Source organism: Phocoena sinus, chromosome 18 (assembly GCF_008692025.1).
Source record: "Phocoena sinus isolate mPhoSin1 chromosome 18, mPhoSin1.pri, whole genome shotgun sequence".
NCBI lineage: Eukaryota > Metazoa > Chordata > Mammalia > Artiodactyla > Phocoenidae > Phocoena > Phocoena sinus.
The window spans coordinates 68517739-68542259 of NC_045780.1; the positions used below are offsets into that span (position 1 = coordinate 68517739).

The 24521-nt window shown below is 39.5% G+C and overlaps 1 protein-coding gene across 1 annotated transcript in view; it reads left to right on the plus strand.

Moving 5' to 3' along the window:
• UBAC2 (UBA domain containing 2) overlaps window positions 1-24521 on the plus strand; it is a 286963-nt gene that overhangs the window by 41704 nt on the left and 220738 nt on the right. The gene's annotated exons all lie outside the window — the stretch shown is intronic.

Sequence of the window (24521 nt, forward strand, 5' to 3'; positions counted from 1 at the left end):
AGAAACTAACACAGTATTGTGAAGCAATTATACTCCAATAAAGATCTACTTAAAAAAAAAAGAAAAGTGTTGGTGAGGGTACAGAGCAACCAGGAACTCTTGCGCCTGGCTGGTCGGAGCTTAAATTTGGAAAACAGTTGGATATTAAGTACTAAAATGAAGATGCATACACCCTATGACTCACATTCCACTCCTAGGTAGAAATGCGTGTTCCTGTGCACCAGGAGTTAGAGATAGGAATGTTCACAGTAGCATGATTTCTAATCACTCCAAATTAGGGACAACCCACATGTTCAGCAACTGTAGAGTGGATAGATCAGTTGTGTCGACAAGCAGTTGACTGCTTTTCACAATCCAAATGAATCACATAGAAGACGCATGGAACAACACAGGCGAATCTCGTGCGTATGTTGTTAAGTGAAAAGAGCCAGACGTGAAGGAATTCATATTGTACGATTCCATTTATATGAATTTCAGAAAGCAGACCAAACTGAAATAAAGAGTTTAGGGATTCGCGCATAGGGTTGCGGGAGCATGTAATACGTAGGGCACACGGGAGAGCTCCCAGGATGCTGGGAAGTTCTGTTTGTTGACCTGAGTGCTAATTATTTTAGTGTTTGTTGTGTGATAATTCATTAATCTATTTTTGTTTTGCCCTTGTATCTATAAGGGTCTCAAGAGAAAACAGATAGCACACTTAAACTAGAATAATTCAAGGGCTTATGTATAAAGATCTAATGACAAGAATGGAACCTAGTGACAAAAGGGGGACCTTTGGCAGGACCGTTTCCTTGTTGTGCCCACCACCTTTAGGCCCAAAGAGATTAAGGAAGGGAGAGGTTACTAGAACCTGGAGGGGTCACCCCTGGAGAGTCAGCTGCCTTGGAAACAGTAAGTGTGAAGTAACAAGGAACAAGGGGAGTAAGTACCCTGGCCTCAGGCTCCTCCTTGCCCAGATGTCCTCTGAGGCACTAGCAGAACTCAGCAGAAGCCAGGGGGCCCTTGAGCCTTTGGGTGGAATCTGTACCCTCAGCCTCAGGAACAGAGCAGGGTGGAGAAGAGAAAAGAAGCAAGTGGATTTTTCCAGCATGCTGGGTTTTTCTGTATGAGTGTTACATTTTGTATGAAAGAGGTTTCTTTAAAAAAGCTTAGGCTTTGCGTTGGCAAAACTGGGTTTGAGGCTATCTGCTTCTTCTAAGCTGTTTCCATGAGTAATTTTTTTTAAACACCTTGAGTCTCATCTCATCTGTGAATCATCTGTTCTTATCTATGAATCATCTCTTCTTATCTGTGAATCATCTCATTCTTATAGCTTGTGCAAAGCACATGTTTTAGACACCAAGTACTAGTTCTCATTGTCTCTCTCCTGCCTGAAATACCTTTTTTTTCTTTGCAGCATATTTTTCCTGGGAATTTTCAGACTGGGAGTGAATAACAGTGCAAGAGGTCTGTCTATGCTACTCATTAATTAGCTGAGTTATTGTTTTTAAAAGTTAATTTTCTCTGATCATGACTCTTCCCAGCTGGAAGAAAGGGGAATTTGGATGAGGCTTTCTTGAAGGGCTTCCCACCTCTGGCATTATACAGTTTCTAAGGAACTCTTCCCACTGCAGTGAGTACTTTATCATTGTCTCCTTTTGAATTTTTGTAGGACTGGAGATGAGAGACGTAGGATAGTACTTGGGCCTCTGTGCCCTCACAGCTTCTGGGTGGAACCCCAAATGTGTCCAGGAGTCATTTAGTCAGACCTCATTGCAGGGAGCCTTGAATGTGTTTGTTGGTATTTGGGTCCTACTTGAAACTCAGAGAACCCAGAACCCTGTGGGGTTCCCATTAATTCCTGGCCGTTGCCTTCCTTTCATATCCTTTATTGTGTTGATTTCTTTAGTGGGTATTTTTTTTTAATTTTTTAATTGAAGTATAGTTGATTTACAATGTCAGCTTCTGGTGTACAGCAAAGTGATTCAATTATGTATTTATATATTCTTTTTCATATTCTTTTCCATTATGGTTTATTACAGGATATTGAATATAGTTCCCTGTGCTCTACAGTACGACCTTGTTGTTCACCTAAGTGTATATGTTTTAAATCTTATTTAAAATTTATCTTGGGCTTCCCTGGTGGCGCAGTGGTTGAGAGTCTGCCTGCCGATGCAGGGGACACGGGTTCGTGCCCTGGCCCGGGAGGATCCCACATGCCACGGAGCGGCTGGGCTCATGAGCCATGGCCGCTGAGCCTGCGCGTCCGGAGGCTGTGCTCTGCGGCGGGAGAGGCCACAGCAGTGAGAGGCCCGCGTACCGCAAAAAAAAAAAAAAAAAATTTATCTTTAAGTCAACTTAATCTTCTTAACATATTTGATATTATTTATTCTTTAGACATTTAAACAAACATTTCTAGTAGACTGTTAGATTGTTCCAACTAATTTTCCTATCTGCTTTTTCCTTTTTCCTTTAACCATTACTTTTGTAAGTGGCAAGCAGGAAGTGCAGCTGTGAGGATGGGCCGGGTCCAGGGCTGCCCAGCTCCTAAGCCTGCAAGGCTGCCCACTCTGTCACTTGCCCTCCGCCACTCTCTCAGGAGAGCTGTTGTTCTTCGTGGTGGAGAACCTCCTTGAGACATTATAATCAGCCTGCAGAGGAAGACATAAAAATTGTGCGGGCTCTTTGTTTCCTTGGTAATAAATCTGTACTCATCTGCGTTACTCAGAATTGTTGTTTACCAGAACTCTCCCTCTTAATGCTTAAAAATTAGTCTAGCTCCAGTGACAAATCAGTTGCATTTTTGCAACCATGGTATCTCCTTATTGCTAATGCTTTTCATATGGATATTCTTTACGAGAAGTTTATGGCTTTTAACTCATATGGCCTCTTGCCATCAACAAGCCGTGCTATCTGTATAGTATCTTAACAGAAAAGGAAAGGAAGTGGGTGGGTAGTACCACCCTCAGAGACCTGCAGGGCGGCCTGCTGGTGTGCATTTGGACGGAGGGACATAGATCCTTGGCTTCAGCCTTGCCTCTAGTGGAGGATTTATTCTTCTAATGTTAATGTAGTTCTTTATTTGGGGATCAGTAATCCTAGGTTTTTAGAGTTGGGAGTTGGAGGTTTCCATGGCTCTCTCTTTTACAGTTGTGTTTTTATTCATCCCTTGATCGTACTCTCATCTCCTGTATTATTCTTCATATTTTGTGTCTGTCTTGTTGACAAGGACCTGGTGCATTCGTCTTCACATGTATCAGAGCACCTAGCATAGTGCTTCACACACAGTAGACCCTCAGTAAATAGGCTTTTTGATTTGACAAGTGTTTGTGTGCTTCTTTTTCTAAAGAAAAGAAAACTATACGGTGTCCCCCCAAAATGAACGCCTAATGTTTCTAAATAGATATGATCACAAAGACAATATCAAGCAAAAGAGTGAGACAAGAGATAGATTAGAGTTGGTGGAGGAGAGGCCCTAGGGTGAAGGTATTTCGGCAAGATAAATATTTGATGTATAAGAAAAGTTAATACAATTTATTTCATGCAGGAGGACTTACACTCATGTGTAAGCTCATGTATGTTTTCCACTGTTCTATACTGATCGACATCCAAGGTTGTTTTGACATAAACACTGTGCTTTTACTGCCACCTACAGGTGACAGCGGGTCGTGGAGCTCTTCACCTTGACCCGATTTGAAGTCTTGTTGAGATTGAAATCAATGTTTTAAAAGCTGTTAATTGGTAGAAGATGGTACATATATTTTAATGTTAATTTCTCAATATTTCTATATTATGCAGAATTATGTAGTAGACATATCCTTATTCCTCTAAAACGTTTTGGCTTAGAGACCATTTCTGCCTTCATGGGAAGCATTCTGTCGTTTTTAGGAAAGTGTTTTCCTCTGTAGGACTGTGTATTCCTGGGCTAGGGCCTTGAGAAGATTCCACTTTAAATGTTATTTGTGCCTGATGTTCTACTAAGAGTTAAACATAAAGGTGGCCTTAGAACAAATTTGATATGGTTTAAATGTTTTTTAATTGTAGTAAAATGTACACACATGAAATGTACTGTCGTAACCATTTTTAAGGTACAGCTCGGTAGTGTTGGAAGTACGTTCGCATTGTTGCGCAGCCAGTCTCCAGAACTTCTTTCCTCTTCCCAAACTGAAACTCCGTGCTCGTTGAGCAACTGCCATCCTTCCCTCCCGCACCTGGCAACCACCATTCTATTTTCCGTCAGTGAATTTGCCTACCCTATATACCTCATGTAAGTGGAATCGTACAATATTTGTCTTTTGTGATTGGCTGATTTCACTTAGTATAATGTCCTCAAGGTCCGTCCATGTTGTAGCATGTGTCAGAATGTCCTTCCTCTTTAAGGATGAATAATATTCAGTTGTATGTATATATTACATTTTATTTATCCATTCATCTGCTGATGGATACTTGGCTTGCTTCCACCTTTTGGCTATTGTGACTAATAGATGTACAGATATCTCTTTGAGACCCTCCTTCAGTTCTTTTGGGTATATATCCAGAAGTGGAATCGCTGGGTCATGTGGTAATTCTATTTTTAATTTTTTAAGGGACCACCGTACTATTTTCCATAGAGCTGTACCATATTGCATTCTCAGCAGCAGTGCACAAGGGTTCCAGTTTCTCCACATCCTTGCCAACACTTTTTTCTGTTTTTTGTTTTGATAGTAGCCATCCTAATGAGTTTGAGATGGTATCTCATTGTGGTTTTGATTTCCATTTCCCTGATGATTATTGGCATTGAGCGAGTTTTCATGTGCTTGTTGGCCATTTATACATCTTCTTTACAGAAGTGTCTATTCGGGTCCTTTGCGCATTTTTAAATCAGTTTTTGTTGTTGTTGTTAACACGTAGGAGTTCTTTATATTTTCTGGGTAATGACCCTTTATCAGATACTATGATTTGCCAATATTTTCTCTTATTCCATAGGCTGCCTTCTTGCTCTGCTTGTTTCCTTTGATGTGAGGAAGTTTTGGGGCATGGTTTTAGGTCCACCCATTTATTATTCTCATGATAAGGATGAATTGAAATGCTTTAAATTTTTAAATGTTAAGATAGGGTAGAATAGATTTTCCTCAGTAAAATCCACTTGTCCTTTAGAGACTTTCCGCAATGACTTAATCTGAAGAGTATTTATCTCCAGTCCTCAACACCTTTCCTTCATCCGGGAGGGTGTAAAGCAGGGTGAACAGAAACAAGCTGTATCCCAGAATTGGCTCACTTCAGAGCCTTCCACTTACAAGTGCTTCCTTCTCATGCTCTGGAAATTGTTTGTCTCTATTATTGCAATAATATGAAAATGAAAGAACATTTACCTTTCTGTAGTGTTCTTATTCCCTGCTGGACCTGATTAATATGTATCAATGATTGCCTTGAAAATGTAGCATGTTTGCAAATGAAATTTGCAAATTACAAACACTTTGGGAGATATTTTAATAATAGTAAGCAAAGAAACCCCGGAACACAGTGGCTCAGAGAACACAGGTGTCTGTTTCTCTTTTGTAACATCCCTGGTGGGCAGGTGGGCTCTGTTCTAGGAAGTCATTGGGACCCAGCTGGTAGGGCAGCTCTGTCATCCTCACCATGTGCCCTCCAAGGTTTCCATTTCTAGCAATGGGGAGGAATCAGAAGGGAAGTCCAGGATAAGGGGTTGCTCTTTCACCAGGTACTTTGGAAGTTGTAAATGTCACTGCTGCTCATACACCATTGGCAGGAGCTTGGTCATGTGGCCACACCTAATCATAGGGGAGGCTGGGAAACTAGCTCTAGCGAGGGAGCCAAGTCCCTGGAGACAAGGGAGAATGGGTCTGAGGGGAACTGCTAGCAGTCGCCTTCAAAGACCAAGAGCTGTAATACATTAACTGGTTTAGCAAGTTATGGGCTCTGTGATCGACATATAAAACACTGAAGAGAGAGAACATCAGGTCTTTCTCTTTAGCCTAAACAATCAACTGCAGCGTCACTGAACGGCAGGATTGTTGTTTCGGTAGTCGTGTGTCTGGGAAGGCTAAGGGAAGCCTGTGAGATGGCATTGTGATGTGACTACCAGTTGACACTGATGTGCTCATGGATGCTGCAGGTAGTATGACAGGGCAATAAGCACGGCTCTGGTGGTCCTCGTCCGCATCAGAACAGGGAGGGGATGCAGACCTGCCATGTGAGGAACAGTTGAGAGAGCAGGCAGTGTTGATCCTGGAGAGGAGACGGTGGGGCAGGAGAACAGTCTTCAACTGTTGAAAGGGGCTGCAGTATGAAAGAGGAGTTAAAAATTGGGGGGGGGGGCATGGCCAAGGGTGAATTAAGACTTCAGAGATGCTGCAGGAGGTTATTGGACTTGGTAAGCGGTAACTCAGAGGCACTCACTGTCTTGAGGCAAAGTGATTCCCTTGGGAGGTGCTGACTTGCGGACACTGAAGATACCCAAGCAGTGGCTGGAAAAGCACCAGGCAGGGATGTCCAGGAAATACACATTGGGCAGGTGGCAGGAGTGAAATCTCCATGAAAGCCCTTGAAACTCTGAACATCTCTGCTCGTATGCTCTTCCTTACTGTGGGATTCGCTGGTAGGCTTAGAGAACTAGAGACTTTAATAGGAGTCTAGCAGAGGGACAGTGTTTCCCAGGAAGTTCTGTGCAGCCCAGCAGCGGTATAGCAACCTTGTTCTCCTATTCTCTAAATAACAAAGACATAAGTGTTCATTAGTGGATGAATAGATTAAAAAAATATGGTGCGTGTACACACACACACACACCCCGGAATATTTATTCGGCTATATAAAAAGGAAATCCTGTCATTTGCAGCAACGTGGACAGACCTTGAGGACATTATGCTAAGTGAAAAAAGTCAGACAGAGAAAGACAAACGCTGTATGATCTCACTTACATGTGATATCTTTTAAAAGCTCATAGATATAGAGGATAGATTGACAGAGGTGGGTGGCAAAATGGGTGAAGGCGGGTCAAAAGGTATAAAATAAAAATAAATAATTCCTGAGGATCTAACATACAGCATAGTGGCTGTAGTTCATAATACCGTATTGCATATTTGAAAGTTACTGAGAGAATAGATCTTAAAAGTTCTCATCAGGAGTTTTAGGGTTGGTGAACACACGGAGATTCAGGGAGAGTTGAGAGTGACTCACTTGGAGAGAGCATGGAAGCTCCATGTCCTTTCCCTATATCTTGCCCTATGCATCTCTTCCATCTGGCTGGTCCTGAGTTATATCCTTTTATAATAAACTGGTAATCTAGTTAAAGAAAAAGTTTCATCACAAGAAAAAGCAGTTTTGTAACTTTGTATGGTGATGGATGTTAATTAGACTTATTGTGGTGATCATTTTGCAATATGTACAAGTATTGAATCTTTCTGTTGTACACCTGAAACTAATATAATCTTTCATGTCAGTTATACTCAATAAATATAAAATAACAAGAATATAATTCACTGCAGTAGATTATTATACTAGTGAATTAAACTATTTGTAAAACAAAGAGGTTTTGTTCCCTATATAATCTAAATGATTGCTTTTGCTTATGAACAAAGAATATTTTTAAATTTTTGAAGTATATACTTCCAGAAAATACTTTATAAATACTTAAAATTAAAGAGAAACAGAATGAAAAAAATCTTGACAAAATTAAAATTTAGGGTAAAATGACTAGACCTAAATAATGAGTTCGTAGGGAGGGTGACATCTTTGAAACATTTGTAAAATAAAGTATCCAAAATAATTTCTATTTTTCATATATTACTAACAATTCTTATAGAACTATAATATGAACTGTTGAAGCTTCCATGTTAAGGATATTTTTCCCTTTCTGAGTGAGCACATCAGCAGTTTAATTGGCTTTGCCTGCAGTCACGTGGTGAACCATTAGATGGCAGTGTTAGGCAGAATTTGATAAAAACTAAATCTACTGTGAAAGTTATTAAATAGGGCTCAAATGGTGAAATAGTTTTGTAATCAAAAAATACTAGAGAGATATTGTGGTTTATACAAACAGCTTGAACAGTTTGGATACCCTGTGACTGTCTTTAGAGCATATATACAGTAGTTAGAATTTTAAATGGGTATTGTATATGTGTGTTTATTTATTCCTAAATTACATGGCAAATTATTTCAGACACCATTGGTATAACAATTGTGAAAATCCTATGATAAAAACGTAAGAATAGGGTTTCCCTGGTGGCGCAGTGATTGAGAGTCCGCCTGCCGATGCAGGGGACACGGGTTCGTGCCCTGGTCCGGGAAGATCCCACATGCCGCGGAGCGGCTGGGACCGTGAGCCATGGCCGCTGAGCCTGCGCGTCCGGAGCCTTCCGGACGGGAGAAAAAACCTAAGAATAATTTTAGGTTCTGATTATGAGTGCACTCAATATAGCACAATTTCAAATTTATAATTATGCAAAATGAAGTAATACCCTACTTGGTCCTAATGCTAATCGTAAGAAAAAAAAAATACTGTTATCTGGGCTAACCAAAGAGAATTATGAGCAGAGATTTTTGTCAAAGGGATACAGTAATATTGTTTTATGTTTTGTTTCTCTGAAGTCTTATATGAGGCACAAGCTATATTTTTACCAGAATGCACATGTATGTAAAAGTTAATAAGAAAACTCTTGGAATTTAACAGAGGTGATAATATAATACCATGTTATAGTCATCAACTTTTATTTTCCCAAATAATGTACCTTAGCTGATTCTTGGGCACAGAATGGAGTAGTAGATTTTAATGCCTACTTCTAGCATTTCTATACAATATCCAAGGGTATAGGTATCAAATAGAATATTTTCAAAGCCCATAAACTGAGGAAGTAGGAGATAAGAGTTTGCCCTAAGACAAACTATATAGTTTCTATATATATTTAGAAATTGATGGTTGATGGTGTGAACATAATAGCCTTCTAACGAAGGATAAAAATAAGGAACAGGAAGCTGAACTGTGAAGGGTGATTTTTACTATACTGTCTGTACTTTTAATAACTTAGAAAATGTTCTAATGTTTTATCTAAGTTATTTTTTGAAAAGTCAGTTTTAGTCGTTTTTTTAGGAAATGAAGGAATAATTTCCACAGTAGGGAAAGGAATACCTTGACACTCCCTTGTATTATAAGGTAACACTTAGTAGTGTTTGAGCGTGCATGTATATATGCATGAATGAATGAGAGAATTCTACCTCATCTCTTGCAAGAATGATCAGCTTCCTCTGATTTCCCCATTTCTTCATTCAACACATTTATTGAGAACCTGCTTTGTGGTAGACAGTACGTGTTCCGGGTTCTGAGGATCCTACACTGATCAAAACAGACACAGTCTTTCTCATTGACTCTGCATTATAATCGGGGATAGAATGCAGTAAACAAGATAGTATAATATATAGTATGACGGGTGATGATATATGCTGTGTAAAAACAATTCCACCAGTCAGCCCACGGGAAAGGGAATACCAGGGTGTAAGCAGGGTCGCAGTTTCAAACAGTATGGTCAGGAAAGGCCTCGATGAGTGGGTGACATGTGAACGAGGACTCAAGGGGAGGGCCATGTGATCTGGGGCGGGGGGCGGTCGGTGGGTGGGGGGCGTTGTATTCCACGTGTAGGGAACTACCAGCGCAAAGGCCCTCAGCTGGAGGCCTGACTCAGGCAACTGTGTAGCTGGAGCAGAGTAGGTGGGGGGAGGGGATAGTAGGAGGTGAAGTCGGGGTGGGTAGGAGAGGTCACCAGGCTTTACAGGCCTTTGTACCAGCTTTAGCTTTTACTCTGCGAGCAATAGGGAGCCATTCACGATTCTTTGGGAGATGGAGGCATATTGGTCTATACTGGGTTTTTTTTTTATTATGGTTCCTATTCCTGTAAAAAAGCGTGTAATCGTTTTGCCCATTTACACATTGTTCTGGTACTTGTAGTTCTCATATTACCAAATTCTCCCTTAGGGCATTCTGTTGTTGCATCTTGTAGTTTGTGATTTTTCACTATGAACTTTTTTTTTTTTTTTTTTTTTAATTTATTTTTGGCTGCGTTGGGTCGTCGTTGCTACGCGTGGGCTTTCTCTAGTTGCGGCGAGCGGGGGCTACTCTTTGTTGCAGTGTGTGGGCTTCTCATTGTGGTGGCTTCTCTTTTGTTGCGGAGCGTGGGCTCTAGGCGTGTGGGCTTCAGTAGTTGCAGCACACAGGCTCAGTAGTTGTGGCACACGGGCTTAGTTGCTCTGCGGCACATGGGATCTTCCCAGACCGGGGCTCGAACCTGTGCCCCCTGCATTGACAGGTGGTTTCTTAACCACTGCGCCACCAGGGAAGTCCCGGCAAATGTTATTTAAATTTTAAAAATTTTTCAATGGTTCCTTGCTAGTATATAGAAATACAACTGATTCTTTTTTTCAAGTAAGATTTATTCCAGGAATACTGTTATAGTACAATGTAAACATATCAATACCGATTAGCATATATCAGATATTTCATTACATCAGTGGGTCAAAGACAGCAAAAATGATCATTTTACAATTCAAATATAACCAAGTCATGGCCATGCTTAAAACAGAAACCTGGCTTTCTATTGCTTTTTTTTTTTAATTGTGGTAAAACCCACATAATATAAAATTTGTCATCTTAACCATTTAAGTGTGCAGTTAAGTCTTGTTAAATATATTCACATTGTTGTTCAACAGATCTTCATAACTTTTTCATCTTGCAAAACTAAAACTATACCCATTAAACAGTAACTCCCCATTTCCTACTCTCCTTTCAAGCCTTTGTACCCAGCATTCTACTTTCTCACAGAGCTGTTCTAGTAGCTGTTTTTTGTTTTTTTTTTTTTTTTTGGAGATCCTTTAGGATTTTCTATGTAGATATTCACGTTGTCTGAGAATAGACATTTTTGTTTCTTCCTTTCCAATCTGTAAGCCTTTTATTCATTTTCTTGCCTTATTCCACTGACAAAGACAATCCAGTATGATGTTGATTAGGTAGAGAGAGTTGACATCCTTGTCTTATTCCAGATCTTAGGGGGGAAACATTCGATCATCATTAACCATGTTAGCAGAGATATTTCCTAGATACTGTTTATCAGTTTGAGGAAGTCTCTTTTAGTTTATAGTTTGCCTAGAGTTCTTTACCTTGAATAGACTGAATTTTGTCAAAATTGTTTTGCATCTGTTGATATGGTCTATGGTTTTTCTTATTTAGACTGCTTTATGGAGAATTACATTTATTTTTGAATGTTGAACCAGCCTTACATTCCTGTGATAAACTCCACTTGATGTATTATACCTTTTATATATTTCTAGATTTGATTTGCTAATATTTTGTTGAGAATTTTTGTGTGTATATTCATGTGTAACATCGGTCTGTAATTTTCTTGTAATATCTTTGTCTGGTTTTGGTATGAAGTTAGTGCTGGTCTGGGACATGTTGCCTTCTGTGCATTTTCTTGAAGTGTTTGTGTAGGATAAGTATAATTTTTTTTTCCTAAATATTTCGTAGATTTTGCCAGTGAAGCCATCTGGGCCTGGAGTTTTCTTTTTTGGTACATGTTTTTGTTTTTGTTTTATTCCTCTATGAATTCAGTTTCTTTTACATATTAACAAGTCAAAAGAACTATGCGGATGTTTATATACACACAGATGTTTATACACACACGGATTTTTTTGTAGGTTTACTTATAATTACAAAAACTTGGAAGCAACCAAGATGTCCTTGAATAGGTGAATGGACAAACTGTAGTACATCCAGACAATGGAATTATTCAATGCTAACAAGAAATAAACAAGCCATGAAAAGACATGGAGGACCCTTAATGTATATCACTAAGTGAAAGAAAGCAATCGGAAAAGGCTACATGCTGTATGATTCCAAATATATAACATTCTGGGAAAAGTCAAAACTATGAGAACAGTTAAAAGATCAGTGGTTGTCAGGGGTTAAGGGGAAGGGAGGAATGATTAGGGAGAACACAGAGGATTTTTAGGTCAGTGGAAGTACTCTATACAATACCAAAGTGGTGGACATATGTTATTATACATTTGTCTAAGCCTATAGAATGTCTGCCAAGAGTGACCCATAATGTAAATTACGAACTGAATGATAATTTTATGTCAGTATAGGTCCATCAGTTTTTAACAAATGATAATGCAGAGGCTATGCATGTGTGTGGGATATCTCTGTGCCTTCCTTTCAATTTTGCTGTGAACCTAAAACTGCTCTAGAAAGAATAGTCTTTACAAGAAAACAAAAAACAGTTTCAGTGATTCTTCTCAACTTTCACTTTTCAGTGTCATAGATTTTTGCTTCTATCATTATTTCCTTCCTTCTGCTTGCTTTGAGTTAATTTGATCCTTTTTATCTACTTTCTTAAAACAGAAGTCTAGACCATTGATTTAGACCTTGCTTTTCTAATATTCAATATTAGATGTATTCAATACTTTACAATTCTCTACGCACTGCTTTAGCTGCATCCCACAAGTTTTATGTTGTTTTTATTTTCATTCAATTAAAAATATTTTCCAACATCTCGTATGACTTCTTCTTTAATTCATGGAGTATTCAAAAACGTTTTTAATTTCCAGGATTTTCCAAATACATTTCTGGTATTGAATGCTAATTTAACTCTGTGTAGTCAGAAAACCTACTTTGTACGATTCCAATTCTTTTAAGTTTGTTGAAGTTTGTTTCTTGGTCTACCTTGCTGAATATTCCAAATGCACTTAAAAAGTGTGTGTATTCTGGGCTTCCCTGGTGGCGCAGTGGTTGAGAGTCTGCCTGCTGATGCAGGGGACACTGGGTTCGTTCCCCGGTCCGGGAAGATCCCACATGCCGCGGAGCGGCTAGCCCCATGAGCCATGGCCGCTGAGCCTGCGTGTCCGGAGCCTGTGCTCCGCAACGGGAGAGGCCACAACAGTGAGAGGCCCGCGTACCGCAAAAAAAAAAAAAAAAATGTGTGTGTATTCTGATGTTGTTGGATAGTGTGTTCTATGAATGTCAATTAGGTCATGTTGGTTGATGTGTTTTTTATGTTTTCTGTATCCTGAGTGGTTTTCTGTCCACTTGTTTTGTTAGTTACAGAACAAGGAATGTTGAATACTTGAACTCCAATTGTGGATTTGTCTATTTCTCCTTTTTGATCACCCTTAACTTCAACTTTCTGTAGTTCCCTCTTAATTCTTAGTGGGGTACTCTTTTCTTTTTTTTTTATTTATTTACTTTTATACAGCAGGTTCTTACTAGTTATCTATTTTATACATGTTAGTGTATATATGTCAGTCCCAATCTCCCAATTCATTCCACCCTCCCCCTGCCCCCTGCTTTCCCCCCTTGGTGTCCATATGTTTGTTCTGTACATCTGTGTCTCTACTTCTGCCTTGCAAACAGGTTCATCTGTACCATTTTTCTAGATTCCACATATATGTGTTAATATATGATATTTATTTTTCTCTTTCTGACTTACTTCACTCTGTATGACAGACTCTAGGTCCATGCACCTCACTACAAATGACCCAATTTTGTTCCTTCTTATGGCTGAGTAATATTCCATTGTATATATGTACCACATCTTCTTTATCCATTCATCTGTCAGTGGGCATTTAGGTTGCTTCCATGACCTGGCTATTGTAAACAGTGCTGCAATGAACATGGGGGTGCATGTGTCTTTTTGAATTATGGTTTTCTCTGGGCATATGCCCAGTAGTGGGATTGCTGGGTCATATGGTAATTCTATGTTTAGTATTTTAAGGAACCTCAATACTGTTCTCCATAGTGGCTGTATCAGTTTACATGTGGAGTACTCTTTCCACGAGTATTTTCACAGTGTGTGGCAAAGCTTTGAATCCTTGTATACATAAAGATATTTTTTCGTTTGCTATCACTTTTAAATAAGTTGGATATACAAAATTTCTAGGTTGAAGTTCTCTTTCTTCAATATTTTTAATAGTATCACTGTACTACCTTATTGAATCCCCTGTGTCTTTTGAGAAATTTGAGGTTGATCTTATCGCTTTGTCAATTGTTTATTTTTTGCCTTTGGAAGTTTTTAGAATTTCCCCTTGTCTTTCTTAAATATCACCATAATGTGTCTACGTGTATGTTATTTTTGTCTCAACTGTATAGCTAAGAGACCCTTAGTTGAAATATGTATGCCTTCTTAAAATGACTTATGGGTTTTTTTTTTTTTTTTTTGACTTATGGTTTTTTTAAACGTGTTACCTCCACGTCTTCTCCCTGTTCAACCTCTTATGCTGACTTCTGGTAGGATCCCTTAGTTTATTTTTCTAGCTTGGTAATTTATTCTTCACCTGTATTTGTCCCATCTGTTAAGTTTTTCATATTTAATGTTTCCACGTAGTCTGATTTCATATTTTTAATATTTTCTCTTATATTAGTATAGATATTAATACATATTATAACTTGGGGTTCATCTATTATAAAAATTCTGCTTTCATTAGTAATATTGTTCAGTTTGTTCTTTCTCTTTCGTTGTGATTGTATTCTAAGGATGCCTAGTTAGTTTGGCCTCTGAACTTGTGCTCCCCTGAGGCGTATTAAACATTTTGGCAATGTCAGAGCAGATCCCTGGGGCAGTGAGCCCCCGCAGGATAGAAAACCCAGTCACCACAGAGCCCGTTTGTTACCCATTCCTGTTTGCTGACATCCCATCAGGCATGCAAGCTAGTTGGGGATTCACCTTCAAACTCTTAGAAATAAACAATATTGAGAAGAAGCAGGTTTTTTAATATGGTAATTTGTCTGAGTGGGGAAGGGAGGATGTAAAGGAAGAAATAGGTGAGGGAATGCTACCTCTTGTCACCAGTACCAACCTTGCAGTGTTGCTGTTGCCAGATTGAGTGGAGATCTGCTTATTAATACTTTGTGACAGTTTGTGATGAGGTGCTTTCATCTCTTTTGGTTCTACACCTGGTGGACCCTGTCAATCAGGGAAGTCAGACATTCTCGTTTTGAATTTTTCCTGAATTATTTTGATTATTTCCCTTCTATTTTCTTGGTTCTCGCTTTCTGAAAAATCGTACTATCTGGGTGTTCAGCCTCTTGGACAAGTCTAGTTTTAATCTTTTTTTTTTCTCTTCTCTCCTTTTTCTTTCTTTTTGTTCTCCTTGCTAGGAGATGTCTTGGGCTCTGTCTTCTAATTCTAATTATCATCTTAATATAAACTTTTATTGAAGTACAACATGTACATGGAAAAGTGTACATATCCTTAGTTTGGAGCCTACTGAATTTTTACAAAGTGACACCCTTCTAAACACTATCCAGATGGAAAAATAGAACATCACCTGCCTCCTAAAAGATGCACTTGTGCCCTCCTCCCAGTCACTACTTCCTCCCTGAGGTCTGTCCTGACTTTTAGCCCTGTTCTAATTTTGTCTGGCTTTGACCTCTATATAAGTGGAAATGTGGACTGCTATACCTAGTGCCTTTCTCTCAATATCATCTTGATGTTGCTGTACTTTGCAGTAGTTCGTGCTTTATTTATCCTTGTAGAGTGTGTTTTGTTGTATGAATTACTGCTGTTTATTCATCCTGTTGTTGATGGACATTGGTATTGTTTCTGATTTGGGATGATTATAGACACTGTTGCTCTGAACACCCTTGAACATGTCTTTTGTTGTGTGTATGTATACATTTCTGTTGGGTGTACACCTAGGAGTTGAAAGCTGAATTGTAAGGGGTACATATGTTTAGCTTTGGCAGATGCTGCCCGTTTCCCTTTGGGTCAGGAGTTTGGGAGCAGCTTAGCCGGGTGACCCTGGCCCTGAGTCTGTTGTGTGGTTGGAGTCAGAATGCCAGCAGCGACCATGGTGGTTTGGAGGCCTGACTCGACTGGAAGACCCTCTTCCAAAGTAGCACACATGGCTGTTGGCAGGAAGCCTCAGTTCCTCACCACAAAGCTGCCTGAGTGTCTACGTGACCTGACAGCTGATTCCCCCAGCGCAGCTGTACCAAGAGAGTTAGCAGTCCTTTTCATTTCAGTCATTCTAGTGGATGTGTAGTGATATATTATTGTGGTTTTAGTTTGTATTTCCTTTATGACTAATGACATTAAGTACCTTTTCATCTATTGAGTACCTTTTAAATATTTTTGCTATTCTAGTTTTAATTTCCATTAGTTCTTTTTTACTTTTTCAATATTCATTTTTGCTGGCATCCTGTTTTTGTTTCATAGATGTAGTCTTTTTTCTTGTATCTTTTATGATATTAAGGACAATCCTCCCTCTGCCTCAGGGTTTTCATTTCCCTGCCCAGTTTGTTTCTTCTGAGTTCCTTTTTTCCTCCTCGTTTTCTGCTTTTGATGTTAGGGGCTTTCCTTAAATATCTCTGAGCCTTTGGCTACCTGTTTATATTTAAGAGCCAGTTTCTAAAAAAGCTGATTGAAAAAATGGATTGTGTGCGAGGGGCTGAATGACCCTATGGACTTCATGGTAGGGTCCCCTCGTTGGGATGTTCCACTGTGAACTCGCAATATCGGGGTCTGTAAATATATGCCTTTTTTCCCTCATGAACTGTCAGATTCCTCAGGGCATGCTTTTCAGCCTACCACCTGTAGGGTGTAGGTCTGGGAGTCTCAACATTTCATACATAAACTTTGATTTCCAGTATTGTATTTGTATTCTCAACCGTGCATAGGAGTCCCCTAGTCGCAAGACCCTCCTTGTTACCATTTCTAGATAATAACCCCACCCCGAGTTGTCTGCCGGGACGGAGAGGGGCAGTCAGCAGGTGGACAGAGTGCTGGGAGGGGATCAGTGCCCTGACTGCCTCTTCACAGTTCTGGAAAAACTCGGTGCCACTGATCCTGCAGCCCTTGGGAAGCTTGGGTGTTAATCAGATTGGGTGTTAATCTGAGATTGCATCTCAGATTTCACCATGGCTGCTTTAGTATTTAGTTTTCTCAGGTTTGCCAAGTTAGTTACTACTCTACTCTGCTCACCCAATCCCAGCAGCTGTGAACGTCTTTTCAAGGCTCGTTCTCTGTTTCTTTGCAAATTGTGTTTTAGGCATCTCCACACCAGTCACTTGTAATCTGCTGGAGTGCTGGTGGGAAAGGAGCAGGGAGGGGCCTGCTCAGTCTCAGGATCTGTCTACAGGAATTTATTGTTCTTCTCACTTTTGCAAATACCCAGTTTCCAGCAGGATAAATTTCCTGTTAGTCTTATCATAGAGGGACCTTTCCTGATGTCCTTGATGATCAGAGTATATGTTTGACATAGGTCTAATTCTGCCTCATGACATTGCAAAGGATAAAACTTTTTAGGACTGGACACAGCCAATTCAGGAGGCTAAGAAGCAAATATTACGGTGCTACCATATTTATTTGGTGGACAGACTTGGTTATTTAGACCTATTTTTAAAAATCAGTCATAGATATTTAATGTAATTCTTTCTTAATTTTGTTGCTCTAAATGAGACTTTCATTTGGACCCCACTGTTACTGTAGTAACAGTTGGTACCAAGAGGTAGTGTTAACTTTTAATCTCAAAAGTGCTAAGGGATTGAGTTCTCTCCAGCTGAGGGCCAATTGGAGAGTAGCAGCACACCTATAATCATCTGTGGGCATCTAGAACATCAACCGTTGGGATATTTTAAGGGAAGTGGGTATTGTGGGCAGAGTTAACAATAAGTGACAGTTAGCTTTGTAAATTACTTGTCCCTCTGGTTTGAACTTGGGCTAAATATTCAACACGTAAATAATCATCACAACTTGAATAATGTCCAGTGCCTTTACTTTAGAAGTAAAGTGATATTTCTCAAAGATAGAGTTGCCAGGGCCTCCGGATTTGAAGTGATCACATTAATGTGTTTAGATTAATAGATTAGATGAGTTGAACTAATAGATATTTTAAATATCTTATCTCCTTTGATTCCCATTTTAGAAAGTACTTTGGGGGGCTTCCCTGGTGGCGCAGTGGTTGAGAGTCCGCCTGCCGATGCAGGGGACACGGGTTCATACCCCGGTCCGGGAAGATCCCACATGCCGCAGAGCAGCTGGGCCCGTGAGCACAACGGGAGAGGCCACAGCAGTGAGAGGCCCGCTTACCGAAAAAAAAAAAAAAGAAAGTACTTTGGGAAATTGGTATGATTATCTCATTTTATTGGTAAGAAAACTGATTCTCAGAGAGACTAAGAAATCTGCCAATCTTGACATATAAGTCAGTTGGAATTTTGACCTAGATTACTCCCCTCTAAAAATAGAATGCCTCGCAATCAAGATAAAGCAATGGAAGTTGACAGGCTGCTAGTTCCTCATGTTTATCAGTCTGCAGAGGATTATGTTTCTGAGTGTTGGTCACAACAAAGATGTAGACATTCTTTCCTTAGTGAGTCCCTCTTTATAAAGTCTGCTGTTGTGGAGCTAAAGCCTTTGGAGCTTGAGCCCTGTTATTCCCCCACTCCTTTTCCCACAATCCCCACTTTCTCCTCTTTCCCCTTCTCTTATCTTTTAGCTTCTGCCCACCCTGCTCCGTTTAGCCTCAGTCCCCCTCTCCCCTCCCAGCAATACCTACTGGTTTGGTTAAACCTACCAGGGATTTTAGGAAGTAAGTAAGTACTTTAATGTGACTGCACAAAAGCGAAGTTGACTGATGAAAGAGAAGTTTCTCAAATTTTTATTTAGAATGAGGGATGTGAGATAGTAAATAACCTGGACTCCAGGGCTTCAGGAAGGGCTTAAAGGACACTTCTCAAAGAAGCTTTCTTTGACCATCCCAACCCTGCAATTAGGTCACAGTCTCTTGTGATGCGCTTTCTTAGAACATTTCTCGTAACACTTGTCACCGCAGAGATTAAATAGTTGTGTAATAGACCATTTAATATCTGTCTCCTGCACTGGCATGTAAGCTCTGTGCAAGCGGGAGACCGTGCCCGTCTTCCCCACTGATTGTGCCTCAGCATAGTGGCTCCCACACAGTCGGCGCTGTGTTGGATGGGTGGGTGGTTGGATGGGTGAACGGATGGCAGGTGGGCAGATAGAGTAAATCAATGAATGAAAAGCCATTGGTCTTTGGATTCCAGTTCATCTCCTTTTGTTTGGACTATCGCAGTAGCCTCCCAGCTGTTCTTCCTGTCACCAACTCAAAGCTATCATCTGCACTGTCCCCCCACCTCCGTAATTTTATCTCCAAAAAGATCTTATCTCATTCCTTTACACCTTCATAAAGCTGTGACTTCCTACTGCTGGTTTGTAAAGTTTAACTTGTTAGTGAGACACCTCAGAGTTGAGTTCCCACCAACCTTTCCAGCCTCGTTTACTCTCATTCCCCACTTGTGCTCCTCACACCAGCCTAATCACATTATTTACCACCATCACCCCTTGTCATTTCACGTCTCTGAATCAATTTATTAATAAATCAGACGGTTCTGAGCACAACATCATTTCTCCCCTTTGGCTGGCAAAATTCTGCTTGACCTTCAAGGCTCACCTTGGACATCTCTACTCTATGAAACCCTACCCCAGCCAGAAGTGATCACGCCTTCCTCTGTGCTCACAGATGACTTTACGCTTACAAGTTACGTATAATATTTATTACTTTTTTTGTAATTGTTTACCTAATTGACCCCTCTCTCAACTTAGTGCTTTTAGGAACAAAATCTTACTTTCTTTTATTAAAGCTCCCTCAGCGTGGAGCATCCGGGAGATGGCATGGAGCAGTGAAAAGAAGGTTCTTGAACACCAGAGAGACCTGGCTGCGACAGAAATTTTGATCTGCCACATGCTAGTTACTTCAGTTTTTCTTTTGTACTAATGCCCTTTCCTTTCTTCTTCTTTTTTTTTTTAATTATATTTTATTTATTTATTTTTGCTGCACTGGGACTTAGTTGCGGCACACAGGATCTTCCTTGCAGCACGCAGGCTTCTTAGTTGCAGCACGCAGGCTTCTTAGTTGCAGCATGCGGGATCTAGTTCCCCACCAGGGATAAAACCTGGGCCCCCTGCATTGGGAACATGGAGTCTTACCTACTGGACCACCAGGGAAGTCCCTAATGCCCTTTCCTTTCTTTTCTTTTCTCTTCCTTCTTTTTTTTTTTTTTTTTTTGTAAGTCACCTCAAAGCTGTTACAAGAAAAATGTAAAAAATGAATTTCAAATTTGTGTTCAATGATATGTTTAAAGGATTGAAATGTTGTAGATTTATAAAATCATTCCCAGGATCTTACCTAAAGGAAAACATATAATCCATCCATTCTTATATTCTCAGAATAGCTCTTTTCTTAACCAAAAAGTTCTCAAACTTCCCATGAGTTTAGTTTCCAGGTGTCTAATGCTGTGTGTCTGATGTCATGCATCAGGAATCAGCACACGCCATGCCTGTCCAGGCACTCTGCCCATACACTGATGTCACTGTAACCCTCTGTACGGTGGGAACTGTCGTCTTCTTTGGGGAAGCAGGCTCAGAAACCTTGAGCACCATTTTCTGTAAAGTGGAGAAAGAAAAATCATGATGATATTAGAAGATGCATAAGGAAAGGAAGTGGCTTCTGTTACTTCACTTGTGCATTTGACATTGTCTAAGGAATGATTAGAAATGATCAAGGTATTAGTAATGTTTGAAGCCCAGTGTCTTCCGAATCAAATTAAGTGGCATAAATGGCAAGTTTCTTGCGCTTGGAGATTGCTGGTTGATTGTGAAGGGAGACTCATGTTTTTTGCAGTGCAGGGATTTTATTGACAGTTTCAGTGGCCAGAGCATCTTTCCAGGGAATGGATTTAATATACTGTATCTTGTTTGAAAGACTTTGTAAGCTGTCATCAGAAGGTATGTGAAGCCACACGATCAGTGATTTTATATTTGAATGTGAAGGGCAGCAATACAGTTACCCTAAACCAGAGTTTTCTCAGCCTCAGCTGGCGCTTTTGGCCACACAGTTCTTTGCTGTGGGGGACTGTCCTTTGCATCGTGGGATGTTGAGTAACACCCCTGGCCTCTGCCCCAGATGCCTGTAGCACCCCAGCCCAGTCATGACAGCTAAAAACGTCTCCAGATAGTGCCAGATGACATTTGGGGCTCAAGATTACCCCTGATGGAGGGCCACTGACCTAAACCAAGCGTTTACAGAGCTTATCACCTGTTTTGAAATCCCACACCATGCATGGTGCTGGGTGGTAAACAGAACCTTGAAAAGAGTTGGCGCACACCCTTGAGGAGCCGATGACCTATGAAGCTTGAGATCTTTTGACTAGGTAGAATATTTCTAGTTACTTGACTGAAATAGCTTTGGTTGAGGCTGTTAGTAAAGATTTGTTTCAAAGAAGTTTAACATCTGTTTTCATTTCTGCTTTTGTAAGTTGCTTTGCTACTCAATTCCTGTATTTTAGCTGTCTTCCTCTTAGGACTTAAAATATTTGAGTATATGTCAAAATTTCTAGTTTGGTAGGAAATATGTTTTATTCAAACAGAAGTGAAAATGTTAATAACTTTAAATGAGGGTAGGATGGTGAAAAGTTTAATGTTATTAATCAGGCTAGATGACAGCAGAGTAGATAATACTGAAGGGAGCTCAAAGTCTGGTTCTATTCAATATTCACTTCCTGTTTTTTTTTATCATTGGTTGGAAAGTTGCACCTTATGAAAGATTTTAGATTCAGATCATTGTATTATTCTAAGAAGAAAAATTCAAAATGCTAACCACGCCTTGGTAACCATAGCAAAATATACAACACACAAAAATAATCTCATACTTACCTTAGGGTTGAATTTTTTTGTATATGGTATGTGTTGGGTTCTGAAGTATCTAATTTGCTTCTTTTATCTGAGGTCAAAGGAAAAGAGGCTTTCTCAGTTACAAGACACAGGCATACCTGTTAGTTGAAGTAATAGAACCGACTCTGGCTTCTTTAGCAGAAAGGAGGTTTATTATTAAAGTAGTTCAGAGACTATTTGGGAGGGCAAATATCCGGTCTTTGATGCAATAAAACCATAATTAATACTTAAATTTATCCCCTCCCATAAGCTGATGTTGTTTGGGTATTTAATGTTTAATGTTGGCTTATAGAACATAAGATTCATGAGGGCACCTTGGTCTTTGTTGTTTTCAGCTCTCACATCCTGGTACCTAGAACAGTACCTAGCTCATAGTAGGCCCTTAATAAATATTTTTTGTATAAGTAAGTTACTAGACAGAGGATATGTTCGTTAGTATCAGCAACAACATGGAGAAAAAATACAGTGGTGTTGAAATGTTAATATTATACATTCTATTGGGAGGGTTTTTTTTGGCAGCAAAACTTATTTTCTTTAGTTATCTTGACAAATAAATATTGAACGACTCTTTTGTACCATAGAGCCCTATTTTACATATGTTCCTGATTTAAATGAACATCCACAGCAGTCTTGCAAGAGGAGATATTGATATGGTTGTATCCTTTGTGAGAAAGTGGAGGTTCTGAGAATTGATCGAATCATCAGGGTCACGGCTATTTAAGTGGCAAAGCCTAGATTGAAATTCATGCCTGTCTGACTTTTAGCACAGACATGCCCCTCTGTGCAACACAGCCTCAGTGCCGCTTTCTTTTTTTTTTTGGTTAAAAAAAAAATCTAGTTAATGGTCACCTGTTCATTCTATTAGAAAGTAATTTGAGTGTATAGACTCATCAAACTGAGGCTTCCTATTTGGATTTTCAACTACAGTGTCACAGATGTTTATAAAAGTAAATGTTAGTCTCTAAAGACAATGTTTATGATTACACTCAAATTTTGCTGCTAAAATGAGAAGTACAAAAATAATCCCCCATGGAATGGGATCTGAAAAAGCACTATGAAGTACTCCAGTTATTTAGCTCTTAATATTCATTTTAATTTAATAGACAGAAAAAAATCTGTGCTGTTTCTCTTCAGAGCTTCCGAGTGCTGCCACTGTGTTTTATACTTTTTAAAAAAATTCTGAAATAATTCAGGCCTTATAGGACAGTTACAGGAATAGGACCCTAAACCCAGATGCCCTAGTTATTAATGTTTTTTACGTTTGCTTTATCATTTTCTCTCTATGTACACATGGTATTTTTTCTGAATCATTTGAGAGCAAGTTGGAGATGTAATGCCCCTTTACCTCTGAATACATCAGTATGTATTACCATAAAATTGGCAATTATCCACTTTTGTCGCAAAAAAGAAAAAAAAATCTGGTCCATGGGACAGCTCAGAATTACATCTTACGTTTAGTTGTTATGTCCCTTTACTCTTTAATCTGGAACAGTCCTCATTCTGTCTTTGTCTTTTGTGTTCTTGACATTTTGAAGGGTATGTTAGTTACTTTACAGAAGATGGTACTTATTTTAATAATGTGGTAAAATTAAAGATTTTGAAGGAAGCATTAGATGAAAATAATTTGTACTTCCCTTGTTTTTTTTTTGGTATAACCTGTTAAAGATTTTTATTATGAGAAATTTCAATCACAGAAGCAGAGAGAGTAATAAAATGAGCCCTATTACCCAGAATTAATCATTAACATTTTTGCTCCCCTTCCTTATTCTTATTCTATTCCCCTAAAAACTAAAATACTTTTAAGCATTTTGCAGCAATTTCTAGACATCGTAATATTCCATATTTAAGTAAGGTCTAAAAAGTAACAACCTTTGCTTATATAAACATATTGCTTTAACCTAACAAAATTATTTATAATTCCTTAATATTATATACTACCAAAACTATATTCAAATTTCTCCTATATCCATTTTTTCTCTTTGCAAAAGCCCTTTACATTTGGTATTGCATTTGGTTGTGATAGCTCTTAAGTTTCTCTCTCTCTTTTTAATTAGACACGCCTTCCTCCCTTTTGGTAGAATAATATTTTTTACGGTATAGTGCATATGCCTGGATTAGCTTGCTCATTATCTTTTCCAGGGTCCTCTTAGTGTATATCCACATAAAGCAGAGGTCGGAAAGCTGGATGCTGTCTTTCCTAAAGTCCCTTGCATCCAGAGTGCTGCCTGTGATTCAGGTTCTTGTATGGTGCTTGAGTTCAGTGTGAGCTGAGGCAGTAGCATACGAGATGCCCATTTTGCTGGTCCATTTCTACAGACCCAACAGGGCCCTGGAGGTTACAGTGTTCAGACAACTTCCTGATCCCTAGACTCTGCTGAAATGACGTAATGACTTCCTGATTCCCAGCATCCTGAATGTGGCAGAGGAAGCAGTCTCCATGGTAGACCAGTCCTTGTGTATTGTTCCAGGAGCCTGTTCCTGGACGCGAAGCCTGGATCTGCCCTTCTGGCCCTTTCAGAAATTTCACAAACACCTAGGTCTGTATACTAAATCTTTTTCTGCCCCCAAACAGCTGGAGAGGTTTCTATTATCTGTAAGTGAAACTTGACTGACAGAACTGGTAATCAAAAGAACGTAACTTTTATCTTTGACTTCAAATGTATATGTACAAAGCAACCTACCTGAATCTGAAACATTCAGATTTGAACTGGGATGTGGTTTAAGGGAAAGGAAGCAGCTCTTTGCCCGTGTGTGCGTGTGTTTATGAAGCCCTGACAATCTTTTCATGCAGATTCCTGGTGTAACCTGTTCTTT